The 13,222-nt window shown below is 41.8% G+C and overlaps 1 long non-coding RNA gene across 3 annotated transcripts in view; it reads left to right on the forward strand.

Moving 5' to 3' along the window:
- The window catches only part of LOC147917369 (uncharacterized), a 57,723-nt gene that overhangs the window by 32,155 nt on the left and 12,346 nt on the right, over positions 1 to 13,222 (forward strand). Inside the window, exon 5 of one of the 3 annotated variants that reach the window (XR_015552048.1) lies at positions 51 to 268. The exons of the other annotated variants lie outside the window; for them this stretch is intronic. This is a non-coding gene — a long non-coding RNA (uncharacterized LOC147917369). Of the gene's footprint in view, positions 1 to 50; positions 269 to 13,222 lie in introns of those variants that run through there. 3 annotated transcript variants of the gene reach the window in all.

Raw genomic sequence — 13,222 nt, forward strand, 5'->3', positions numbered from 1 at the left:
AATTCTTATAAAAACCTAGTGGCATGGGTGTCCCTGCCCCCATTTTACAGATGAGGAAAGTGATGCACGGGGAAGCTAAAGGCGTAGGCTAAAGATCCCAGAGCTGGTAAGTGGAACAAGCTCCTCATACCTTCTTAAACTTCTGTTCTTAATCTGTGACTCTTCAGTCAAGCTGTGTCTTAAATTGTGACACTCTTGGGTATTTGCAGCAGGTGGCCTGTTTTCAGCTTGGGTGCTTTTCACTTATGGCAAACCCTTATCAGGCCTTCGTGGTGAGGCAAAGCCTCATCCTGCCCTAACTTAGATGGGCTTGGTCATGAGGCATATTGAGACTTCAAGAGCCTGGGGAGGGGGAAGGAAGGGCAGGGTTGGCCTGGACCCATAGGAGTTGGCTGCTGGCCAACAGGCAACTTCCAAAAGGTCAAAGCAAATAATCCAGAACTGACATAGTCCGGAGTCCTTGCCCAAAGGGATCCTCTGATGGATGGGGCAGCTTGGCAGGAGTTTCCAGTTGGTAGCAATATTCAAGATCTTGTACGGGGCCATGTATAGGTTCAAGGTGGCCCACCTGCTTGTCTCGGAATCCAGGGGACTGATTCAACCACCTGCAGGAGGGGAGTGGCCTGAAACTCAGGACAGGCCTCTACCCCAGCAGGGAAATGAGTAGTTAGGAAAGCCCAGCAGAATCCCGCTTTGTAACCTGGACAGCGTGGTGGAAGCAAGAGGAAGCTCAGCGGGTCTGCGGCTGCTCAGGGCTTGAGAGCGCAATGGCACACCAACTCCACGTGCCACCCCTCCCTCTAACCGCTTGCTGGCCAGGGTCCAGCCTTCTCGGTGGTCTCGGGCTGAGGCTGAACTGGAAGGGCTGGAGAAGGGAGCCCTCACGTTTCTCACTTAGGAGGGGACCAGGTGAGTCTGGACCAGGCAACAGTGAGATGCAAGTTGGACAATCCTGTTCTTGCTGCTTTTCTGCTTAAGCTCTCTGAGCCCTCTCTTTTGAGTTTAAGTCTCACTCAGGCTCTTATCAGTAGCGTGGCCATAGGACAAGTCACTTAACCCCTGCTATCCTCAGTTTCCTTTACAGTAAAACAGAGATGTCTAATTTGTAGATTGGTTGTGAGGATTAGGAAAGACAAAGTAATTACAAAGTTGCTCTCAACGTGAGTCAATTCCTCTTCCTTCCAGCTCTCCCAGGCTGTGTATTAAATGCCATTTGTACAATTAAGACTTATTTACCCTCTTCCTGCCTTATTAAGGCAATAAGGATAATAATTTATACATGGTCTACACTTTCCTAAAATTTGTTCTATTCTATTCATTACCCTATTACCTCAGCTAATTTTTTCAATAATCCACTGAAATAGCTGGCAAAATATTATTTTTTAAATTTCAGTTAAATAGTAACAAAAAATATGTTTAAAAATTTCCTATTGCCGAGAGGAAAGAAAAAACTTGACATATTTCTGGGAAAGTCTAAACTTGTCCAAACTTGGCTGTCTAAAGCAGAGGAGAGGTGTTGGGAATAGATGACTGAAGGCAGTTTGAATTGTCCCCTGGGTGCTATGATAGTAGGAATGTTAAGAGTCACTGAACTTCTAACTTATTGCTTGAGTAATGTTCATACAAGTCCTTTTGGGTACACAGTTGAGTGCCCAATAGTTCTTGACTATCCAAAAGCTGGTTCTCCTTGGTTTCTAGATCGGGGCTGTAGCTTATATGTCTAACATCTCTGAAAGAGTTTCCTCCCAAGGGGTATTACTGTGTTCAATACTAGTAGAATGCTAAAATGCCTTTTAATAAGACAGTTCTTGATTGCTTTCAACATGCTCTGGGCTATTTCCATTCTAAAGACTGAGACACACACTTGACTGAGACAGAAAAGCAAAGTATACCTGCCGTCATCTGGTTGAGAGCAGAACTCTGAGGAAACGAGACCCTGGACAGGTAAACATTTGTCTTTGGGGTGAGACTTCTTTGTTTGAGGAGGGACCACTTGAGTGATTCCTTTTAATAACGTATTTGTAAAGCAAACACCTATCCGTTTTTCTCAGGGAAGCCCAGAATGTAGGGTAATAACCCCCAATGCAAAACCTTTAGAGTAAGATATTAAGTGTTCTATTTAATAACGTAAATGTAGTATATTAGCAAGTTTATTTAAAAAATTCCCCTAAATCTGGATTTAGATTTTCCTTAGCCTGAAAATGATTGTGTCAGTACAGTTAGGTGTCTTTTTGTCCAAGCAGTGTCCATATAAGACTGGGAACCACGGCAGGAAGGTCATGCAGGCCTGGACTTCCTTTCACCTCAAGGCCAAGGGTAGTCTGCGATGTGGCTACAGACCAGCTTGAAGCGGCACTATATGGACTGATCCACTGGTGTCCTACACAGAGTTAACGTGGAATAACCTTGATTTGGGGCAGTGTTTGAGGACTCACATGATCATCTCAGGTGTTTCTTTGAGGTCAGGGCAGCATCGCCATGAAGGAAATGGGTGCCCATGCACCTGTCATCCTGAGGTGGGAAAGATAAGGGCCTTAGCCTAGGGAGAGAAAACTTTTCCCCTTCTTTGGGAGCAAAGAGGGAATTGAGCTTGGACTCTGGAATGTGGGGGTGTCTGAAGATTCTGGTAGATGGGGTGTAGCGGGCTCCCACCCCCATCAGGAAAAGACCTGTGGGAGCTAAGGGGAGACAGTCAACTTGTGTTTGGGCTGTGATTCTGAGAGTAACCACCTTTAGTCATAGTTGGGGCTACCTTCTTGTATTTCTGTTCTCCCTGATCTTTCAGTGAAGCCTTATTTAAAGGGACAGCCCCTTTTAGATGTGCCTTGGGGCATCAATGGAGGGGTCTATGTTCATGCTTGAGGCTGAAGTGAAACTAGGAAAGCAGAACCAGCCTGGGACAGCTGGTTAGGTGTGAGCAGAGATGCTGTGCACAAAGTAGAGCAATGATCTGGAGAGAGCACCTGGCCAGGGGAGACTGAGGATTTGCAGAACATGTCATCATCCCTCAGGTTTTCACTGCTATCCTTGCGGGGGTGACCCAATGAAAGAGGAGACTTTCTGTGTGTACAGGGATGTGGCTCAGGGTTGACCCCTGAAAGCCGGAGAACTTAGGAGAATATCTGAGTTGTACAACCATCAGTACTCAACTCGGGTGTCTTCTTGAGCCTTCTCAGCCTTGTGTCTGGGTTCAGCATCTTTCTTAGTGTTCCTTTAGCATCTGGGTGCTATTATTTATACAAATAAATAATAAAACCAGCATTTATAGAGTGCTTACATTATGCCAAACAGTGAGTTAGGTGTTTTACATGGCTTATCTCATTTGGTACTTTGGTATCCCCATTTTTCAGATGAGAAAACTGAAGCTTGGAGAAGTTATGTGATTTTCCTCAAGTCCCACAGCTGGCATTCATGGAGTCAGGATTTGAACCTCGATGGTCTGTCCCAGAACCCATGCATGCAGGAATTAGAATGTAGTCCATTTGTTCACTTTTAAAAACAACTGTGAGTTTCCTTAGGATGGTATCTGTTTTTTATCTCTGTATCCCTGTCTTTTAGCATAGTGCTAGGTTCATAATAAACATTTGACAAATGATTATGGAAAGGAGGAATGAATGACAGAGCCTAAGGAACAAAATTTTAAGAAAACACACTGAAGCTCTTCTTACCGTTTATGAATGCATAAGATAATGTGCTCAGCTCTGCTCTTGGCACAGTATAATCACTCGATAAATTTTAGCTATTATTATCATTATTGGAAATAAAAATACATTTAAAAGAACAGTTGTTTTTACATAAGAATGTGTCATATACCTTAATTTTTTCAAAATATCCTTTACTTTAATCACATATTTCTATACAGTTTTAGAAAGAGGGGAGAATTTAGTTTCTATGCAGTATTTTGAATATATAGAAGTTAAATATCATTTTTGATAGAGTTTTCCTTTGAAATTTGAGCTGTATTTGCTTGAAATATGCATACAGGTAAGGAGAAAAGATTGCAGCTGCACGTTCAGTTTAAGCAATCTGTAGTGTGACCGTGTGAGAATACAGATGACATTAAATGTAAGAGAGTTGCTTATCATATGCTTCCAGCCACCACAGCCTGAGGACAAAAGCCAGCTGCCAGGTTAGAGGAATATTGTGATTTTAGTATAATACAAAAGTCAAGTTTTCTCCTTTTTGGCTTCATAGTCAATCCATTTTCATTATTCTTGCTACAAAAGTATCTAAATTTATTTTACTTTAAAAATTTTATAAACAGAAAATTGTACTATGGTGCCAGTTTATTTATGGCATTGCTATATCCTGATGTGGATGTCTTTGAGGACGTAGGTAGATTGAATGAATTGTTATTATTTATCCTTTACCCATTCCTGGTAGAACCTGCTAGTTGCACACCGCACCGTCCGTGCTCTCTCCTCCTCAGTAACCTAACCTGCATTTACATGGGGACAGTGTACCCAGCTAAAGGACTTAATCCCCATTGCAACTAGGTGTGAGTATACTTATGTGATGAAATTCTGCTCAGTGCTATATAAGCAGAAATGTTGTGAGTTATTTCTGGAAAATCTCATTTGAAGAGAGAGAGTAGACCCTTCTTTTCCTCCTCCTTCTCCTGTTGCCTGAAATGTGAATATAATGACTGGAGTTCCAGTAGCTATGGGCCTGGGCCATGAGGTGGCTGCGAATGGAAGCCGTGAATGGTAAAGCAACGACAAAGAAAGATCTCAGGTCTCTAACTCTGTGGAGACTGCATACTAGCCTTGAACTGCCAATTTCTGGCCATTGTGTGAAAGAGATACAAACTTTCATCTTATGTCCACTGTCATTTTGGATCTTCCTGTTATGTGCAGCCAAACCCAATCCTAATATTCTAAGGAAGGAACGGAAACTTTTGTAGAAAACGTTGTCTATATTTCTATCAGCATATTAAGGTACTTCCATTGTATGGTGTTTTTTTTCTGCTCATCTCCAGCTTCTTAGTCCTATCCTCTCTCTTTAATAATCTTTTAGGCTCCTCATTCACATGTCAGCTGTTTTGAAGACCCTTATTGCTATCCTCCTATTTTCAATACCTCTGTAAGGGTCTTATAGTGTCCTTAGTTCTCATCTCTCTCTAGTCTGAAATCCTCGAGAGGCCCCAGCATAAAATTATAGTTATATCCATGAACATAGAGGTTTCTTATTAATTCAGAGGGTAGGAACTTGTGCAAACAATTGTTCTAAGTGATTTTTTATTTAATAAGGTTTGTGGGAACTAATTTTTAGATAGCGTTCCTATGATGACAGATTAGCAAACACTGAGTTGAACACAGGCAGTCCTGATTTCAATCAAGCGTTTAATAGTCTCCAGTGAGAAGCAGTGAATAGAAAGAACTCCAACCAAGCTTTGACTCCCAGCTCTGACATTTATTAGCTATAAGAACTTGGAAAAGATAACTAAATTCCTTGAGCCTCAATATCCTTATCTATAAAATAAGTTGTGATAAAGATTAAAAAAGCTAATACACTTGTAAAATAAACATGTTTTTGTTAACTCTGATGTACTTTGCAAATATAAGATGGTTTGGATCAGTGGAAAAAAATCTGGGTCCAGAACTGAGTATATATTTGCTAGCTGTGTAATTTTGACCAAATTAGTTAATGTCTCTGAGGCTGAGTTTTCTTTTCCGTAAAATGAGAAAAATAATGGTGTTGCCTTACAAGGCTGTTGTGAGAGTTAAATGAAATAATGTATGTGAAGACTCTATGACAGTACCTGGTACTCAAAAAATGATGAATATTAGTATTCTTGTGGTTGTTACTGTCGTTATTACTTTCTCGGGGATAAATGGTGAACTATGGCTTGTTGATACTTAAAGTAGCTAAGTGGATGGGTGGTTGAACCATACTGTAAAAAGAATATCCATTAATAGCTTTATGTCAACCTAAAGTCAGACTGCAGGCTCAGCCAATATTTTTAATGATGCCATGCATGAAGGTAAATTTTGCTTATTACATTTGATGATAACACAAAGTTGGGAGGGCTGGAACCATGAGCATGATACGATGGAAAGGATATGGACACTGATGACTGAAGACTTGGCTTTGATTCCCCAAATTCAATCATGTGATGACTCAGTTTCCTCATCTGCAAAGTGATAATAACACTAACAAGAATACCAGGCAGATGCATTTTATGAGTGTATCTTCTTAAAGATCTCACATAATTCGTGGCTCATTCTGAAAAATGATAATGGGCTTGCTTGTTTACTGTCCAAAGTAGTCCCAATAAATGACAATAATATAAGCATAGTTCACCAGCTTCAAAATTATATTGACAATTTCTTTAAAAATTAGTGAATTTGAACTATTTCATATTTCATGCGCAAAGTGTGCCTTTACTTATATTTCAAATTTATGTACTTAAAATTTGCATAAAATGGAAATGACTGAATTAACCTGGGCTTCTACCCAGGAGAAGACTGCATGTTGGGGATTTTGAGGCCAGCTTGAATCGTTGGGGAGGCTTAAGAAGACCAGTTTGACCAAAACCTGATGGTTGTTCCTAAAAAGATCAGCCTTGAAAGAGCACTGATGATAGAAACCCTTCATCTCTGAGACAGTGGTGCTTTGCTGGTGTTGGGGGAAAAGGCTAGAGCTGACTAGGTAAGCTATATTTATGTATCAAGTTGGATAAAACTGGACTTTGTAGCTACATTGGACACCTGCTATTCTGGTTGTTATTCAGACTACAAGGCTCTATCCACAGATGTCAACCAACACTGGCTGCACTGCATGCCTTCTCTCAGCCTCACCTGACCCCTAGGCCTCAGGTTTTATGGCTTTGTGATAGCCACTGTGGTGAAGGACTCGGTGTGGGTCCTGAGACTAATGCCCAGAATCTCTGGCCCCTCTTACCATTTCCAGATTCATAGGAAGTCCTATGCCTCAGGGCATAGGATATAGTTTCCCTAGTGGTTGCTGAGGGGACCACAGCCTGGGTGTTTAAGGGAATAAACTCCTCATAGACCAAACTTTGGTCAGTGGGAAATGGGAGTCAGGATGGAGCTAGCAGATAAATTCCTTCTCCATTTTTCCCTACAATAGACTGTTCTGAGTCATGGTTTTTCCATGTAATCTGTCCAGACATGTCCTGCATGGCCCAGTGGGAACCCCAGTCAGGCACTTGCTTGTTACAGAATAGTGGCCAGTGTGGGCAGTGCATTACCTTGCATTTTCTTCCCATCCTCCTCTGACTCAGTTTTCTTTTCCTTCACTCTTGCTGCCCTGGGATTGCACCTGCCAATAAAGTCTTGCTTCAGACTTCTTTTTTTCTAGGGAACTCAGACTAACTCACTAACTATGGGCAGTGGATTGAAAGAGGTACTGAGTCCCTACCTTCTAGGAGCTTACAATTTAGGCCAAGAGACAGATCTATGGAGCATGAACCACAAGGCAAAGCTATGCACCGTGACAACTCACAATCCTCTTTGAGATCCTCCAAGACTTGTGTAGTTGTCTCTGGTTCTGGTTATTTTTGTGTGCTAAGTAAAACATCTTGATTTACTTATAACTTTGTAGTCAGTCCTCTGAGATTTATTCAAGCTCCTCACCTTCTGTAGAGGCCAGCATTTTCCTTGGGGTTTCAGTAAGATATTTTGAATGTGTTCATGTTGCTGTAGGCATTTTGCCTTGGAAAATACACCATTCAGTTTTTCTTTAATAATAGTATTTTATCATAGTTCTCTTTTCCTAAAATCAAATTACTGTCAGATTTTTTTTTTGCCTTCTCTCTCCAGTCAGACAATTGAATGTAATGATGTTGTTTACCCATAGATACTGTCTAGACTAATTTTTTGCCTGTTTTTTGAAATTAATTTAGCAGACTTTGCAGCCTAGCTAGCTACCTATATGGTACTGTAATGGATGTTTTGGACTTAGACCTTAGTATTTCTGAACATTATTGTCTCTAAGTGGGGATGAAAATGTGACTGAATTTGAAAGTGCCAGAATTTGCTTTAGTTGACTAAAAGTGGGAGATAAAGCCTGTTGTGGGGGCAATCTCTTTGTTTTGGGAGGACTATTTTAGTGAGTTGTCTTGTTTATGTGGGTATAAATTATCCCCAAACTTATGACAGTAATACTAATTCATTATTTCATGACATTTCTGAGGGTCAGGACTTCAGGAGCCGCTGAGCTGGGTGGTTCTGGCTTGGAGTCTCTTGTGAGTTTGCAGTTAAGATGTAGGCCAGCGCTGCCGTCTCCAGGAGGCTTGACTGGGTCTGGAAGATTCACTTCCAGGGTGGCTCACTTGTATGGCTAGTAAGCTAATGCTAGCTGTTGGCAGGAGACCCGAGTCCCTCACCGCCTGGATCTCTCCATAGGACTGCTTTGATGTCCTCATGACAGGGCGGCTGGTTTCCCCAGAGTGAGTATAACAACAGAAAACAAAGAGAAAGTGGCGGTGTTTTTCATGACAGAGCCCTGAAAGTCACACACTGTGGCTTCACTGTGTTCTTTTTTTTTTTTTTTTTAAAGATTTTATTTATTTATTTTTTCCCCCCAAAGCCCCCGTAGATAGTTGTGTGTCATGGCTGCACATCCCTCTAGTTGCTGTATGTGGGACGCGGCCTCAGCGTGGCCGGAGAAGCAGCGCGTCGGTGCGAGCCCGGGATCCGAACCCGGGTCGCCAGCAGTGGAGCGTGCGCACTCAACCACCAAGCCATGGGGCCGGCCCTTCACTGTGTTCTACTGGTCACACAGACCAGCCGTAGTATATCGTGGGAGGGGAGTGCACAAAGGCAGGAATCCCAGGAGAAGAGAATCATTAGGGAGCCATCTTGGGGACTGACTACCACAGTAAGTAGTACTGTTTCTTTTTCTTGAAAGCCTTTTAACTGTGGAGTAACCAAATGCAAATATATCAGACTGGGATAAAGGACATTTTGTTTAACAATGATATTCTAAAGGCTGACTTGATTGGGGATCAGCATGTAATTCTGCAGAGATTAATTTGCTGTTAAGTGATTTTTCTCCCTCCTCTGCTGGAGAAACCACAAGAGGAAGTGAGGACCTAAAAAAGGGATGCCCGTCGGAAGGACTCATGAAGGTGGGTTAAACCTTAAGTTCTTTCCAGTTAAAACCTTAGCAACTCAAAGTTCCTATAACTCACTCTTCTGGCAAAGTTCTGCACAGAAATTTCTGTGATTCTCCCAAGAGGGCCTGGCTTCACATGTGCCCATGGGCCAGCCCATCGGGGACAACCATCGCAAGACACTGCTTTGTTGTCCCTCTTCCCCACCAGCTTTGTAGGGTGGCTATCTGCAGCCTCCACGCTGGGACTCTGGTCCCAGGGCAGAGAGGAAAACGGCCCTTTCTCTGTCTCTCGTGTCCCACTTCATTGCAGGCCCTGAAGCTGCACAGCCTGTGCCTGCCCAGACCATCGCAAAGTCCTTCCTGAAAACAGGGTCTCTTTGCCTCTGAGTAACCCTCCACCAGGAACACCAAGGACAAGCAGTGGTTTTATTTTTCAGGCCTCTCTTCATCTTGAGTGTGACTGACTCACCTTCCACCTTGACTTATATTTACACGCTGCTACTTTCCCCTGGTATATTTACAAAGTCGCTGGTTTCTCCCTGTACTGTTAAATGTCTTCCAAAACAATCAGCTGTCAGAGCTAAGGAAATCTGTCAACATATGAGGTGTGGCATAGCACAAGGTTGTGATAAAAACTGATCTCAAGTATTAAAAATTCAAGCTGTCCTTTTCCAGCTAAGCTTTAAACGAGTGCCGATCATCTGCCCCAAGATCATTTTTTTGCTGGATCCCCTCTGCACTTTGAGCACTCTTGTGATACCCCACATATGGCACCATTTACAAAAGCCTCTTGCCTACTCTCTAGGTACTTTACGTGGAAGTGCTAAATAAGCCGAGCCTCATGTCTTGGCTCTCTCCGTTAAGGCTCCTGGGCTGGAGCCCTGAGAATCCCCCCTTGGCTATTTCTCTGTCACTGCACACGTTGCACAGATCTCCTGGGGATTCTGTCTCCTAAGTATCTTCCACATCGGTCTCCTCCTCCTTATTTCCACTGCCGCCGACTTGGCTCAGGCCCTCATCTAGTCCTTCCTGGATCACTCTAGTAATATGCAAACTGTTTTAATTCATCCTCCTCATTGCTGCTGCGGAATAATCTTTCTAAATACAAACGAAATCACATCTTTCTCCTGCTTAAAGTCTCTCCATGGGTCTCCGCATAGGCACTGGGATCAAATTCACGTGATGTCAGCCCACAGATTCTCCCCTACCTCTTGGACCTTGTTTCTACCATCCCCCCTGTGCTTGTTGGCAGCCATTCGACCTGCAAATATCTTACACTTATACTGTGTTTAATGTCCTATGCTTTTGCAGATATTCCTCCTCCTACCTTGTTGCATTTTCTACTCGTCCTTCAAGCCCTAGGTCAGGGGTTATTTCCTGCAAGACATTTTTCCTTTCTGGCTTGGATGTCCCTCCATGTTCCACAGCATCTTCTGCATGCCACTCTCCATGTCAGACGCAGCACGAGTTGTGCTTTAAGTTTTGGGTTCTGGAGCCAGAGTATGTGGGTTTAATCACATTTCTTTTATTACTAGCTGTGTGACCACTGGCAAGTGTCTCAGCCTTTTTTATGGCTCAGTTTCCCTGACTGTAAAATGATAATAGTACCTCTCCCGTGTGGTTGTCTGGGCTTTATATTGAGTTGACATATATGGAATACTTAGAGTAATGCCTAGCTCGGAGCCCAGACTCAAGGTCTGTCAGTTGTTCCCAATAGCTTATGGTATTTTCAGTTTGTTGTTCCATAGATTCAAAGCTTTTAAAGGGATGTACCTTGTCTTTGTTTTCCCAGCATCTGTCACAAAGAAGGCATTTCTGTCCATGCATAAAGGAACTATTAGTACTACCCGGAAGGTGTTATACTTAATGGCACCTTCCTGTTCTCCAGTACTTTCTGACCCATTTAGTTCACACAGGAACAAGCTAGCAGTGTGCACAGCAAGTCTTTAAATGATTGTAGTAAGTGACAGCATGTGTTTATACGAGATTACATTATTCATTTCCAAAACAAGATTTCCATACTCAGAGAAAGATATTCTAGTTTGCTAGAATTTTACTGTTTGAGTGATTTCTATTACAAAATCAGCACTGTTCTTTCTCGTTGGTGTGAGACATCTTTTAGGATACGGTGTACGACTACCTGCAGATTACCACATTCCCACGTAGTGGTCATGTTGTTGGCTCAGTGAGAAATTCTCTTTCCTATCTTCTTTGAATCTCTCACATACTTTTGTATTTTAAATAACGTTTCAGAATCACATCATGTGTCCAACGGACTAATAACAGACAAGCTCTTGCCATCTGCGTAACACATCTCTGAGAAAGGGTTACTGAGTAGCATGAGATTTCATTTTACAGAAACATCTTCTGGTAAATACACAAGACATTCATCATCCTCCATTTCTAGATTAATATGTTTTTATCTAATAAGTGTACAATCATTTTGAGACTAACTGCATTGTTTAGCAGTCAATAATCTTCTGGATATCTATATTAGAATTAGATTTGACTATAAATGATAGAAACCCAAAATAACAGTGGCTTAACAAGTTAGAAATTTATTTCTTTCTCATGTAGACATAGGCAGTCCTGGATTGGATGGCAGTTCAGTCATCAGAGACCAAAGCTCTTTCATTTTCCTGCTCTATCATCCTTAATACACAGGTTGCAACTCCTAGTTTAAGATGGCTCCAGCCTTCACATCCTCAGTCCAGTCAGTAGGAAAGAGGAAAAGGGAAAAGAGCACTCTGCTGATATTTAAGGACACTTCCTGGAAGTTGCATATACCTTCCCATTCATCAGAACTTGGTCACATGGACACACCTAGTCAAAGGAAAGGTTGGAAATGTAGTCTTTGTCCTGGATGGCCTCCATCTAAAAATTGGAGGTCTTGTTTCTGAGAAGAATGGGTAAATGCATATTAGAAGATTACTATTAGTGTGTGCTACTATTTGTCTCGCTGTCATTTAACTGTCTCAGGTTACTAGGGTCTAAAACTGAAAAAATAGTTGGTAAAATGGCCCTATTGATGTCAAAATCATGCACTGAGAAAATTTTGACCCTTCATGTGTTAGCTAGAGTGAAACTATTTTTAAATTTTAGAAGCTATGTTGTCTTTATGAATTGACTCCAAAGTTAAAAAATGTGTATTATTAATGTTGTTGCAAATAACTTTCTCATATAGGATCAATAAAAAATATAAAGGGACATATGACACCAAAGGCACAGACAACAAAAGCAATGGACAAATTGAATTTCATCAAAATTAATAACTTTTGTGTATTGAAGGACACTATCAACAGAGTGAAGAGGCAACCCGTGGAATGGGAGAAAAATATTTGCAAATCATATGTCTGAGAAGGGATTAATATTCAGAATATATAAAGAACTCCTACAACTCAACAACAAATAAACAAACTGACTAAAAAATGGGCAAAAGACCTGAACAGACTTTTCTCTAAAGAAAATATACAAATGGCCAATAAGTACATGAAAAGATGCTCAACATTGCTAATCAGGGAAATGCAAATCAAAACCACTTTAGGGGCCACCCCGGCGGCATAGTGGTTAAGTTGGCGTGCTCAGCCCAGGGTTCGCAGGTTCGGATCCCAGGTGTGGACCTACACACCGCCTATCAAGCCATGCTGTGGCAGGCGTCCCACATATAAAATACAGGAAGATGGGCACGGATGTTAGCTCAAGGCCAATCTTCCTCAGGAAAAAAAGAGGAGAATTGGCATCGGAGGTTAGCTCAAGGCTAATCTTCCTCACACACACACACACACAAAATAGAACTACCATATGATCCAGCAAGCCCACTTCTGGGTATATACCCAAAAGAATTGAAAGCAGAGACTCGAAGATGTATTTATACACCAATATTCATAGTGGCATTATTGTGAATAGCCAAAAGGTGGAAGCAACCCACGTGACCATGGATAAATGGATAAACAAAATGTGATATACACATACAATGGAATATTATTCAGCCTTAGAAAGGAAGTTCTGACTATGTTACAACATGGATGGAGCTTGAGGACATCATGCTAAGTGAAATAGCCAGTCACAAAAGGACAAATACTGTTGGATTCCACTTATATGAAGTACCTGGAGCAGTCAGATTCATGCAGACAGAAAGCAG

This window comes from Ceratotherium simum, chromosome 4 (genome assembly GCF_057802395.1).
Source record: "Ceratotherium simum simum isolate JZ-2026a chromosome 4, ASM5780239v1, whole genome shotgun sequence".
In the NCBI taxonomy this organism is placed as follows: Eukaryota; Metazoa; Chordata; class Mammalia; order Perissodactyla; family Rhinocerotidae; genus Ceratotherium; species Ceratotherium simum.